At 51.0% G+C, this 13,134-nt stretch overlaps 1 protein-coding gene across 5 annotated transcripts in view; it reads left to right on the top strand.

Annotated features, from left to right (window-relative positions):
- The window catches only part of LZTS1 (leucine zipper tumor suppressor 1), a 36,425-nt gene that overhangs the window by 1,847 nt on the left and 21,444 nt on the right, over positions 1 to 13,134 (top strand). The window contains exon 1 of one of the 5 annotated variants that reach the window (XM_090051686.1): positions 11 to 974. The exons of the other annotated variants lie outside the window; for them this stretch is intronic. The gene's annotated coding sequence lies outside the window, so the exon portion shown is untranslated. Of the gene's footprint in view, positions 1 to 10; positions 975 to 13,134 lie in introns of those variants that run through there. 5 annotated transcript variants of the gene reach the window in all.

The following is a 13,134-nucleotide window of genomic DNA, read 5'->3' on the forward strand; positions in this document are numbered from 1 at the left end:
CAGGGGCACAGCACATGTGCTTCCTGTGCACACTGCCTGCACATGGAGTACATCATGGGCATGGCACGTTCAGTGCACACACGTGCTCTCCACACGCACACGGCCTGCACATGCAGCACACCATGGGCATGGCACACACCGCCTGCACATGTGGTCCCACCATGCATACCCTGCACATGTAACGCACCGCACTGTGCCTGCCTATGTAACACACTGCAGACACAACACATGCGGCACATACATGTGCAAATGCATGTGCACACGCTGCACACGCAACAGAGCATGGGCATCACACATGCAGCGCACACAGATGCTCTCCATGCCCACGCTACCTGCACACGCAACACACCATGCACACATGTGCTCTCTGTGCACACATTGCCTGCACACACAACATACCATGGGCATGGCATATTCAGCACATACATGTGCTCCCTGTGCACACTTTGTAGGTGCAACACACCATGGATGTGGCACATGCAATGCACACACATTCTTTCTGTGCACACACTGCTGACACAGGCAACACACCAGGGGCACAGCACATGCAGCACACACATGTACCCCCCCCGCACCCACTGCACACCCCTTGACCACCCTGTGGCATGCCGGGCGTATAACAACACGTGCCACATGCTTTTGGTCCCTGAGCGTCTCCTGTGCAGCATTATGTCAGTGTGGCACCAAGCACACAGTGCCTTCAGATCACAGCACACGCGGCTCAGGCACAAAGAGAGGCAGAGACTACAAAAAAGCCAGGTGTGGCTCTCGCCCAATATGAAACCATTAGCTGCGCACTGCCCAGAAGAGGTCTGAAAGCGAAGAGCACCGTCTAGTGCTGATGCCTCAGTGGGATCTGCCCCCTGGAAACAGCCAGAAGATCAGCATCCCCGGCTCGGCTTCTTCCTTCTCTTTGCTCTTAAGTTTTGGGAACTTCCTCGTGGAGAAAATCCTGCCTGTTGAAGCACCTCCAGGTTTGTTTGGCTCAGGTAGCATGAAGGGGAGCTCCACATCGCTTTGCTTTACCTTGGATGGGTGTCCGTACCCCGTCTAAGAGCAAGCCATGCAGTGAGACTTCTCATTTTGTGTTTCCCGGCTCAGCGCTGCACTCAAGAAAAGGATTCATTTCTTGCATAGGAAGTGATTTGCTGGCAGAGTGCACGCATGTGTTGGGAGTTGGAGGCAGCGAGTGGGCGGGTAGCACGGGTATGCGAGTGCACAGCGTGAAGAAGCAAGCGTGTGAGGAGGTGAGGGATTGTGGCTTGTTTCATGCATGGGTCCATGTGTGTTGGGGCAGTGTGAGACGGGGGAAGAGCTGGGGTTTGTTGCTGTAGATGTTTGGATTTCTGTTTGTCAGTGTGAGTGGTGGTGGTAAGGGTATCCGTGGGTCTGGGTGTGTTGTTGTGTGCGCCTCTGCTTGTATGGTGTCTCTTAGGGGTGTGTGAGAAGCCAGGCGGGTGAGGATATGGATGCTTGGATGTCTTTATGTGGGGGTCTAGAAGAGAGACAGAAAGTAGGTAGACTTTTGTATTCATAATCATGTGCCTTTAAATGTAAGAGCCAGAGGGGATTATTGTTATCATGTTAGTGTGTGCGTGTGCGTGTTTATCTTGTTACTATTATCTTGCTATTTGTGCGGGTGTGTGCGTGCAACTAAGTGTTATTGTTACTATTTTGGTATTTCTTTGTGCCTGGGTTGTGTGTTTGTGCAGGCAGGTGTTATTGTTGCTACTTCAGTGTTTTTTGTGTGTGCATGTATGCATGTGTGTGTTTATAAAACTGCATATATGTGTGGGAGTGTTTGTGTGCGTCTGCACATTTGCCCCTGCTGGCATGCTGCGATTATGTGTGCTGGTGTGTGCATGTGTGTGCGATTGGTATTGGCGTGTGGGTGCACAGACATGTTGGAGTGTCTGTGATCTGTAAGTTTTAGGGGGACTGTTATCTGTAAGGTTTAAGCGGATTTTGCATGGCAAGGCTGGAAAGGACGGGGGTGAGATGACTTTTTCACCTCGATTCCTGTAATTTCATGTATAAAAATTCTTTCAAGGGTTTGAAATCAGTATATCACGACAGAGGCAAGCTGAGAGCGAGTGGTGCTATCACCTCCAGCTGCCGTGACAGCTGGTCACTGCAAAACAGGGTCCAGATCCTGGCTCTCTTTGACCTCTAGCAGATTGGATGCCCCTGCGCACGGGTAGTTTTCTCCCTTGTGAAGCTGGTTAGTAGGTTTGTGATGTGCAGCATCCTTGGTATTTCTGCGCCCAGTCGGAGCTTGCGGTCTGTAGAGCGTCTCTCCGCCGGAAATGTTTGGACAGGTTCAGTAAATGTTTGATGTGAATGGCAGCATCGGAGTGGGGCCGGCAGAGCGCGGGTAAGCTCTGTATAAGATTCCTGTGTGCATAGCTCATCCAGCCTCCCTCTGGCAGACGGCACCTCCTGCTATGCCAGCCCCGGGCTCCCAGCCTGCAGTAGCCCCTGGCCTTTGCCTCCAGCAGCCCTTTAAATGCAGCACTTGCTGTGGTGCTGAGCCCCCTCGCAGCTCCGCCGGTGTCTCTCGGTCCTGCTGCTTTCAGACCCGGATCCCTCTCACCCAGAGGCTGCCCACCGAGACACAGTGTGTTTTTCCTTTCCATGGGTACGAGTGGCCAAGGACTAGACTGAGCTCGCTGAACTCGCTGCCGCTGTGACCTCAGGCTACGGGCACCCAGCTCGCTCTAGGTGAGAGAACAAGGCCTGATTCCCTCTCTATAAGCAAGCGTGTGTTTAGTTAAGTCCAATATTGTTCAGCTACAGCCAGGGAAGTTGTTTTTCTTGCTGGGTGATGTTGCGAGTAGAAGTAGGAGCAGGTGTGATATCTGCAGAGTGCACCACCTGGAATGCAAGTTTTAATGAGGCCGCGCTATCTGAATGCCTGATGCCATCACTCCAGACACCGATGCAATCTTATGCTCTGAATAAATGCCAAAGGAAGAGAGCCTGCCAGGCTCATCTTAACACAGCTTCGATTCAGCCTCACGTGCATCCTTGCGATCACGTCCCTTCCTACCTGCGTGCGCGCAGTCACGCTCAGCCTTGCACAAAGCCTCGCGTGCACATTCAGGGTCTCATGTCTAATGCAGACCCTGCCTTTAAGTGTTCTGCCTGTTTGTAGATGCCCTTCCGCAAACCGGGGTGGGCTTACTCCTGGATGCCCTTCGTCAACGATGCGGTGAATTGCAGAGGCCGGATCCGTGGCGGAATGAATCGTGAGCGCACCGTCATGGGTGCAGTCAGATGCGGGTGCCAAATTTCAGGTGCAAAAGTGTGCGCACACACACAGGGCCGGCGCCCAAAACCCAGCCTTTTGTCTCGCACCCACAGTGTCAGCCACACTCCCAAATGCACGCTCAGCTTCCCACTGGTTCCCTCAGCCTCTCACATCTCAGCTGTACACATGCACTCTGCTGCGCTCCACATCCTTGTCAGCTCATTAGCTGTTCAAGGGACCCAGCTGTGTCTGCAGCACACCCAGTTCCCTGCTTGACACCCTCCACTCAGCGCCGCTAAATCGGGCTTAACTCAGTACGTTTCCACCCACCACCTTAGTCATTCTTCACTGGCAGGAGAGTGGTGGGAGGCAAACAAACACCAGCTTTTGGCAGGAAAAAGGGGAATTAAGAAAGCCAGTCCCCCGCCAAGCACAGCCAAGTGGGTTTGGGGTGCTCCAGCCCAGGCTTTCTGTTCGGGGGTTGCAGCCAACAAGAAGTCCCCCCGTCTGGCTTCTTTGACTTTGAGCAGAAGCCACTCAGCATCATAGGTGAGATTTATTTGGTTTCTTTAGAAGCAGAAGAAGGAGAGGGAGAAGGGGCCTGATATGGTAGGGAGGGATATTTCTTCTTCATTTGCATGCTGGTCAGCAAGGCGGGAGCCAGAGACGCTGGGAACAGGAGGGAACACATCTTAGTTGATCGGTGTATGCCATTATGCTAAAATTCGCTCTGCAACATTACTGATGAGCTGGATCCATGACTTTCAGACCAGCTCTGACAACAGAAGTCCACATCCATCCGAATCGTGTGGCTTGAGCTAGACAACTGACACATAGTATATGGGTAGTATATGGTGCAGTTCCTGCAACAGTGGAGCTTAAAATGGAGCAAAATGTGGCTCTTTGACTCAAAGAAAGTCAAGATGGTGGGGGATATCAGTGTCATGTGGACGGTCAAGAAGTCAGGAGCATTGTGAAGAAGGAGATGAAGCGAGACTGAGTGACACTGGGCTGCACCCCAGCCCATGCAGGGGAGGCATAAGCAACAGCTCGGGCAAGGTAGCAAAGTCGCTCCATGGCATAGAAGTGCGGTCCTAGAAAAGCAAGTTATAGTTATAGACCAGTCTTCAGTGGATGCTCAGTGCCAGATATCTCCTGCTCATTGACCCACTGGAATATCTCAAGGGAGAAGGGAGTGAAAGGTCTGTGTCTTTGGACACTATGATCATGAGCATGGTGGGAAACAGCTAGGGAAGGGCATGGATGGATGGATGGATGGGTGGGTGGGTGGGTGGGGAGGGTACCAGGAGAGCCAGAACTGGCAGAACTGGGGAGGCCCCGGGCTGCTCCTCTCAGAAAGCAGAAAGCTGTAGGATACCACCCGTGTAACCAAGGGTTGTGTGGACCCTGACAATTAGACACTGTAGGATCCTGTTTCTGCCCCATGCAAGACACTAAAAGGAGCCCCGTGCTGTGTCAGTAACCCCAATAAAGTGGGAAAGAAGTGACTGTGCGAGGGGCTGGGCCCAAGGCATCTACAAACTAATTGACCCTCAGTGGCTAGCTTCCGCCTTCCCTTTGAGGGCCCTTACTTTTCTTGTGAGCAAGCAAGTGGGCCAAGCTGACCCTTGGCTGTGCTCCAGTTACACAGATGTCCACACCGGGAGATCACCCTGCACCTACATGCAGCAGGGCTCTCCAGGTAATGAAAAATAAACCCACCTGAGAGCTGGGCTGGTGGCAGTGAGCTGGCCTGGGGGGTTTGCAATTATTTAGAAACAGGGGGTGCATCTCCAGTCATTCATCCCTCCACTTTTCCACTTTTCTGCTGCTGCCTCCCAGTGACAAGATGGTGTGCCAGCTTTCCCTAGCATTATTCTTCTGGATCCACAGACAGGCAGATGCAAGCTGCAGGTTGTCCAGCCCCTGCAGTAGGATACCAATTCTTACTATTAACATTTTACTATTCATGCTGATTGTTGAGGATCTGGGTGAGAAAGGGGGACCCTTGTGTTGGGTGCTGTGACAGATAAGAGACGGCATTTCTGTAGCAGTCGAAGGCTTGTATTATACTTGCTTGCAAAGACAGGCAGGAGCTCAGTGTGATACCTACAAAACAGTCAAGATCCCAATCTTCCCTGATACGATAACCATGCAAGCTCTGTCTCTGGCCATACAGCACAGATCCCTGCCCCGTATCTTTGTGGAGAGAGACCAGTACTAAATTTAGGGCTAAAAGAAGGAAAAGAAAAATGACCTCAGCATTCTACAGTAATAAGTACTAAACTTTGTAATGAGAGGTTGGACGTGGCAATTTTGCAGGATATGAAGTTCAAGACAGTAATGGGCGCTCTGCGGGACGGAATGAGGAGGAGTTATTTAGTATACAAGACCGGCAGATATTGTTGCCAGCAGTTTCCCTGGTCCAGTATTCCCTTCCCTCTTGTTTCCTTTTCACGGCACTGTAGAAATGGTGGAAGGTAACGGCGGTGATCTAAAATGGTAACGAAGGATGGGGAGCTTGACTCTGATAAACAGACAATGTGGGCTTGGGCTTGGAGGGGGGAATCTGGGGTAACAGAGTGAGGTGCTGGCTTCTTGGGGCTGGCCCGGGCCAAGTCTCTGAGGCCTCGAGGGCTGCCACGGTCTGGCTGACACTGGTGGGAAAGCAGGTTGGTGCTTCCCACTGCCCCCCACCTTGTTGACTTTCCTGCACGTCTCAGTATTTCTTTCTCCTCTGTTGTGCTTGCCCCAGCTAACTGGCTGGGAGGCCTTAAAAGTCACCGGCTACTTAATTTATTGACTGTCCAGTGTTGCCTTTGCTGTTCTCCAGCTCGTCTTTATGGTTTTCCTTGAGTGAATGCTTTTTGAGACATCCAGACAAGAAGAAAGCCCCTCTGTGAATGGCATTAACACTGCAGCAATAGCCAGGACCCCAGGAAAGCATTTAAAGTGTAGGCTAATGGCTGCCTAGGCGGTCCAGGTTCGCCAGAGATGCAGATTGTTAAGAAGCGACCAGGGCTGGGGTGTGGACAGGATCTGCAGAGAGGGGTGGCACTGGGACTCGATTAACAGCGGCTGGGATCTTAGCGAGTTCGGGGTGTTGTCTCAGGATGCTTCTCCTAGCATCATTTGAGCTGCAGCTGTTGTATTGTAACACCTAGGGACTTCAGGGATGGGTGCGCGCTGTTGGAAAGGTCCTCGGGGTTGTTGTGAAAGTCCACCTGGAACTTCTTGGGGACAATGAGGCTTCTCGCAGAGTCATGGACACGTGCCATCTCTGCTAGCCTCGATAGTAGCCCATGATAATCTCAAACCACCCAATAGAGGGCAGCAGCGCAAATATACATCGGCCCGTTCTTTAAAAAACGTTATTGTTCAGTGTTTATGGCGCACAGCCCTTGCCCTGAGCCTTTTGCTTTGGGGAGGTAAATAAATGCGTCGCCAGCTCCCAGCCTTGGCTCTGGCCAGGTGTGAGGGAGCCTGCAGCTGCACACTTGTCTGCCTCCTGTTGTAAGAGCAAAAGCCTCCAACGAGCTCATTTTAACGTGCCATTCTGTAATAATACCAGGCCTTTCACCATCAATGGAATTTTCTAAGAGGACTTTATTGAGGTTTCCCAGATGCGAGAGGGAGACATTTGGCTGTCTGCCACATTGCATAAGCAAAGAAAAGCATGTCATAGGTTCTAATTCAGCATGAAAATTGCAAGGAACATTTAGATCTTTAAATGACATTTAACAAGACATCAGCGGTTGCCGCAGCAGAGGCAGCTACTGTACCAGTGGACGTGCCTGTATGAGGTGTAAGTGTGCCTATGCAGTTTTTTAAAGCCATTACACAATATATCTGCAAACCAGTTAGAAGTGATCTCGTTTAAAGGTTAATTGACTATTCCTTGCGAGTTTGATGTACGTTTCTCGTGTTATACAATGGCCTTCTTTGGCAGCCACAAATTAAAGGGGTGGATTTCACAATGGGTAGAGTTTGAAAAGCAAGGGGGGGAGGGGGGAGATAAAAAAAGAGAGAGAATTGTGTCTGCTGTGGTATTGTCTTATTTTTTCCATAGCTGCTGCTGCATCTGGTTGACTAGAGCAGGAATGAGCAAATGTAGTGCACACTTGAGAACACGAGGGGAATTTGGGTGGCGGGGAAAGAGAGACTAGCAACACAGCAAAGCTTTTGCATTCACGTGGAAGAGTGAGTCTGGCTCCCTTTTGCAGATCGCTCCTTTATTTCAGCCCAGCTAGAGCTGTTGCCTTTGCTGTTAATTCAGCTACAGTGGACTCCTGTTTGGCCGAGTGTAAGGAGAGCCTTGAAAATTACTTTAATTGTAGCAGGTATAATTGATAGCACAGACAAGAGCAGGGCAGAAGGGATAGCGACCATAGAAATATGGCTTTGCTTAATTCTGCATGTGAAGTTTAGGTGCTGCAACTATGCTTTTACTAGAAAAGCCGTAGGTAGAAGCAGCAGCTTTTTTATACGCTAACTTTGGGATGGTGGACCGTACTGTGAGATTTGAGGGCACAAATCATTCTTCAGAGGGGTCAAACTTGAGCTCAGAAAGGACATCAGTAATTACGCAGGGCATCGGTTGAAATGTAGATACCCACGTCCAAGTCACTCCTTCCAGAAACAGAATATGGGGGGGCTGTGGATAGGTAAGGTTTGCTTAGTGTCTTAATTGTGAATGAATCGAAACCTGTCAGGACAGGGGAGTGCAAGCCGCCGTGAGCTGGCAGCTTGGGTTTTGAGGGCCTATGTGTAGCACACTCACAAAGTATGTCTTACACACCACTTTGTGGCTCGAGTCCACTAGCGTTTAACTTTCTGCAACTGTCGGCTGGTAATGGAGTTAATCCCTGAGCTCAGGCAGCCAGGGTCTGTGCCAATCCTGGGTTCAAACCCAAAGGATAACTGATGGAGGGGTGTTATATGACGGACACCTTCTCAGCTGACAGCAGAGATGAACGGGGTGACCTCCAGCATGGAAATAAGGGTCCAAGGCCCTAGAGCTTGACATTTAGCCCACAGGGAAACCTGTAATGCAGGCTCATCAGTGGGCTACCATTACCTGCACGCACCTTGGCTGGTAAACTCCAGCAAGGAATGACTAGTGGGAGTGAAACCTGAGTCCTTGCATTGTAAAAGTGAAGCCTGCCTGAAGTGGAAAGAGTTGGTGAAGGTTTGTGGTCCTGCCCGGGGGGTTGGGGCTTGGTCACTTCCTAGCTGTAAGACTTGAGGCAGGGATGGCCGGTAGGGAACGCACCAAAGGACTGCGTTTGCTAGTCTCAGGGGTCAGGGATGTTTGTGCAGTGGAAGCCGATGACCGTTTCTCAGCAGAGCCAGGAACAGGGAAGGGGGTCAAAGCAGGTCAAAAGTGGATATGCTTCAGGGATCCACCCAGCTACTTCTCCTGCCTGCAAAGGTGGCACGAGGAAGGGGTAGAAAGAGTGCAAGTGCTTCTGCTGAGTAGTGCTTTAGTAGCTGAGCTAAGTGGAGGGTGCGGCTGAAGAAAGCAGCCCAGCAAAGGGAGCTGAAATTTCAAGGGGACGGTACATATCTGCTCATCCGAAAGCTGATGAAGGAGCTCAATCACGGACACGGCATGGTTCAGCTGGGGGAGGTCTCTCACAGTGAGCCCCTATCTTACATGCCAGCCTCTGCTGCAGGGGTTTCAGCTGTGCAGGATGCTCAGGCCAGAGCTGTGCCCAGGCGCCAGGCTCTCTCCTGCCTTGCGGTGAGGAAGCGGGGGTTTTGGAGGAGCTGGCTTCTCAGCCATGAGCTTGATCTGCTCTCTCCGCTTTCCTCCTCTCTCTCTCTCTCTCTCTCTTTCCCTCCTACTTCTCTCTCTGTCTCCTTCCTCCTCTCTTCCTCTCCCTCCCCTCTTTCCTTTCCTCTCTATCATGCATCAATCAGTATGGTATCTGGTCCCAGGATTGCTTTCAACTTCAGATGTATTCTGGGGCACATCCAAGCGAGGCATGGCTGTGCCAGCTTATCTACATACATTTGCTACCTAGAATTAACTGGCAGTCAGGGCACACAGGGAGCGCCAGCTTCAGGTCTGATGCCCCGAAAGTCTGCCTGGCACCCAGGGTCGCGTGTGTCAGAGGCTCCCTTCCCAACAGGACCTGGGTGGCCTGGTTTCCCAGTCAGTTCCCAGATGCTCTCCCATTGCTTGGGAGGGGAGGACAAAAATAAAAGAGAGATTGCCGAACCATGTCTCTATGGCAACCTGTGGCTTAACTTTTAACTTTTCAGTTTACATGCAAAGATGCTTTCTCCTCGGTATCTTCGCAGGGTTAATTCACTGCACTAACAATGCTGCATCGCAGGGTTAATTCAATGCACTAACAATGCAGGGGTTGCCTGGCACTATTAGATGGGCTGGCTTGAGGGTCCTTCGCACCATCAGCTGGTCATTAACAACCGGGAAATGGCTTCCCCCATCACTAGGGATTTAGTCATAGAGATGAGGGTTGGGAAATACTGCAGTGCTTCCCAAAGCACCATTTTATACTAGCTAGATGAGTCAAGTCACTTGGGCTTCGCTTCCCAAGTCGAGTAGAGGGCTGGATGTAACCTGTCATCAGATGCATCAAGGCCTGGCTACTCCCAAAAAGCTGTATTAGAAAGGTCACAGTATCACAAGGAAGATGGTTCTTACGGCATTTCCACTGAGCCCGAGAAGAAAAAAAAATCTTGAAGCCCTTCAGGGAACTTTGTCTCTTCAAAGGACTTCCAGCTTGGGAATCCAGCTCTGAACCACTTGCACTTTTCCTTTGTTATAATGACTGGCTACAGGTCATTACGGCAACTTCTGTGCGTTGCACAAATGCAAAACACGCTGTTGCTTCCTAAACACTGCCCAGAGCCAGAGCACCCCACAGTGATGTCCTGGAGGAGCAGTACTGATGGCAGCCAGGGATAAGCCGCCAGACCCTTTGAACTCTCTTTTTGGGGGGGTGTTTTTTCCACGTTGGCAGATCCTGCTTTATTGATTCATAAATAGACAAGTGAAAAAGGCCTTTCAGATCTGAAGTGAAAACTATGCTCGGCATTTCAGCTGTCACCCACCTCGGCATCAGCTGTCAGATGCATGCAGTTCCCAGGCCCCAAAATAACTGGTGTTGGGGATGTGAGATCCCCTTCACCCTTATTCCATGAAGAAGGTCAGTCATTTGGCGTCTTAGTGAGGAAGGGGCACTCCCCAGAAAGGTGGTGGGTGTAACTGCCAGTCAACACATCCCACGCAAAATCTTCCTGAACCATCTCCCACCAGCAACGTCCTCACGAGATGTTCATTGCTAGGAGTTTTTCTGTCACCAAGTGGCTGGAACAGCTGTCAGGATGTAGGGGACCAACGCAAGCATTTTGTCATGGAGAGGAAAGGGATTGTCTGCTGTGATATCTTACAGCCAGAGCTTTAGTTCAAAGGTTAGAAAGAAGCCAGCGAGTTCAGCGCCGGACGATTGAGAAGCTCCAGTCCCAGCTCCCTGCTGTTGCACATAGCTTGTTGGGTAAGCTGTCTGTTATTAGCAAAGCATGAATTCATTACAAACCAAGGGGCCCCAAATGTTTTTGGGCTTCAGTGGGGATTGAGGGCACTCCGTGCCTTGTAAGACTCAACCCTGAATCCCCAAGGATTCAGCCAGCTCATAAGAGGACAAGGGAGACCGGAAGATAAGTTTCCAATTAGCAACACTTCAATTGCAATATTAGTTGCTCATTAGTAGGAAAAGCCAGATGCTCTTAGGAATTAAATAAACTAAAAAAGATCTTCCCCACCCCCCAAAGAGTATTTAACTATGGCTCATACAAATGTTTCCTTTGTACCAGGGCATGACTGATGTGCTATGTGTGGGCACCATGCTCTAGTGCTGAATCACTGATGAGGTTCAAAACGTATGTGACGTGAGGCTTCTTGCATAAGACAAAATGAGATGAAGAGCATGTTTCCTAGGGCAGAAGCAGTCTTTCGCCATGAGTGCATGCAGCACCAAGCACAGTGGGTTTCCTTAGCTTTCTTATCTGGTTTCCCTACCAAGCCATGCAGCATCCGGCCATTGGGCAGGTTGCAATGAAGTGGAATAGGACAGGGAGGCCCTGGCAGAGCTGGTGAAGGGCTTGAGAGTGCCATAAGACAATGCTAGGGTGCATTTGGGCTCAGGCCTGTACTTGCCGATGGTGCTAAGAGACACAAGTTGCTTTCACAGTACCTGCCCTTACTAACTCCAGTTGCAGCTTTTACTGAGCCCGTTCTCTGGAGCACTCGGTATGAGCTGATGCGCTTCCAAAATGTGCTGTGCTTGTCCCGGGCACCTTGGACGAGGCAAGGTATATTTCCAACAGGAGAGAAGACCAGAATTTTCAAGCATCACTCCCAACCACCACCTTTCGATTCTTTGCAAAACTATTTAGTATTTTTGCAGCTGTGTCAGGGAGACAGAGAGAGACGGAGTCAAGAGCCTCCTCTTGGCATTTCGTACTAAAAATCATCTCTTCCTTTTATTTTTTTCCCCTTTTGCTCAAAATATGGGTTGGCTTTGAAAGTGGTGCCTTCTGTCCGACAGCCCAACAGAGCCGGGAGCCTGGGCAGAGCGGGCGCAGCATGCAGGAAGTGCTTCCTTCAGTAATTCCCCGTCGTGGGGAAAACATGGCCGGACTCGAATTACCCTGTCCCTTTTCTAATGACCGGCTATGGAGAGAAGATAGGATGCAGACTGGAGCAAATCAGGCCGCTGCTGTTTTGCCACTCATCCCTGCCTTGGTCGGCACCTCTTGTAGGCCGATCACGTCCTTCTCAGACTTGCTTTATACAGTTCGGAAGTAATGTAATGCCCTAGGTGTGAGGATCACAAGCAGCTCTTAGGAAAAGGGTTGCTCACTTGCTCCCTTGGACTCAAAATTTGCCAGCAGGCAAACCCCTTCCCAACTTGGCACCAGGCAGAGTTTCCTTCCCCCACAGAAACAGCAGGAGGAACCGCACTGTATGATACCGCTCATGGCAGCTAAGCCAGGGCTCTGCCAGCCCCATGGGCAGGAAGACGCCAAGCCAGATGCAGCTGGGCAGCGGGGAGGGATTCAAGGGGCAGTGTCTGAAACAGCAGCTTTGGGACTGTTCCCTCGTCAAGGACCAACAGACACCAGGATAAATCAGGACCGACTCCAGGAAAGCCAATAGGCTTATAGCCGTGTGGCTGAAATCAGGCACATAAACCTGAGTGGCCACGAGACACCGTGGGGAAAGGGATGGACTACAACCTCACCTCACCGGCAGGCACCGCTCGAGGAAACAAACCCTCTATCCTGTGTGGACATAAGGACTAGGAACCAGAGAAGGGTGCAAAGGGTCAGGTGCTGCAGCCAGGGCAGAGAAAATCTACTGATATCCCAGGGGCTGCAAGGGAGCCGGCTGGCTTTCCGTGCTGAGCTCATAAATCTCACCCTGTGCTGTTCGGGCACTGCTTCCCTGCAGATCACCCCCCCACCCCGTCTGTCCCTACCCAACTAGGTCACTTTGTTCATCCTGTGACTTCCCTGCGAGCTGGAACCTGCTTGGAGCTCTCTGCAGCCTGCGTGCGCTAGCATCAGCCTTTTCTGGGAACACTGGCCGTTAGCTGAAGCTAAGGCATTTTAGCTGTAAGCTCTAGCTGTTCCTAGTTCAGTTTAATCCTAGGGCCCACTAAATAAAACCCAAACATATTTGCCCAGGTTGCTGATGGGTGACCCTTCGGGGAAAGCCCCATAAGCATTCCCACCGATTAAGGCCTTAGGGCACTGTGGACATCCTAGGAAGAATTACTGCAAGCACTTGCTGCACCACCTCCTCCTTTGATGTAAGTCAGGGTAGGTCCACTGATGTCAAGGGGACTTGC

This window comes from Crocodylus siamensis, chromosome 6 (assembly GCF_052110815.1).
Source record: "Crocodylus siamensis isolate JL-2025a chromosome 6, ASM5211081v1, whole genome shotgun sequence".
NCBI classification, from domain to species: Eukaryota; Metazoa; Chordata; order Crocodylia; family Crocodylidae; genus Crocodylus; species Crocodylus siamensis.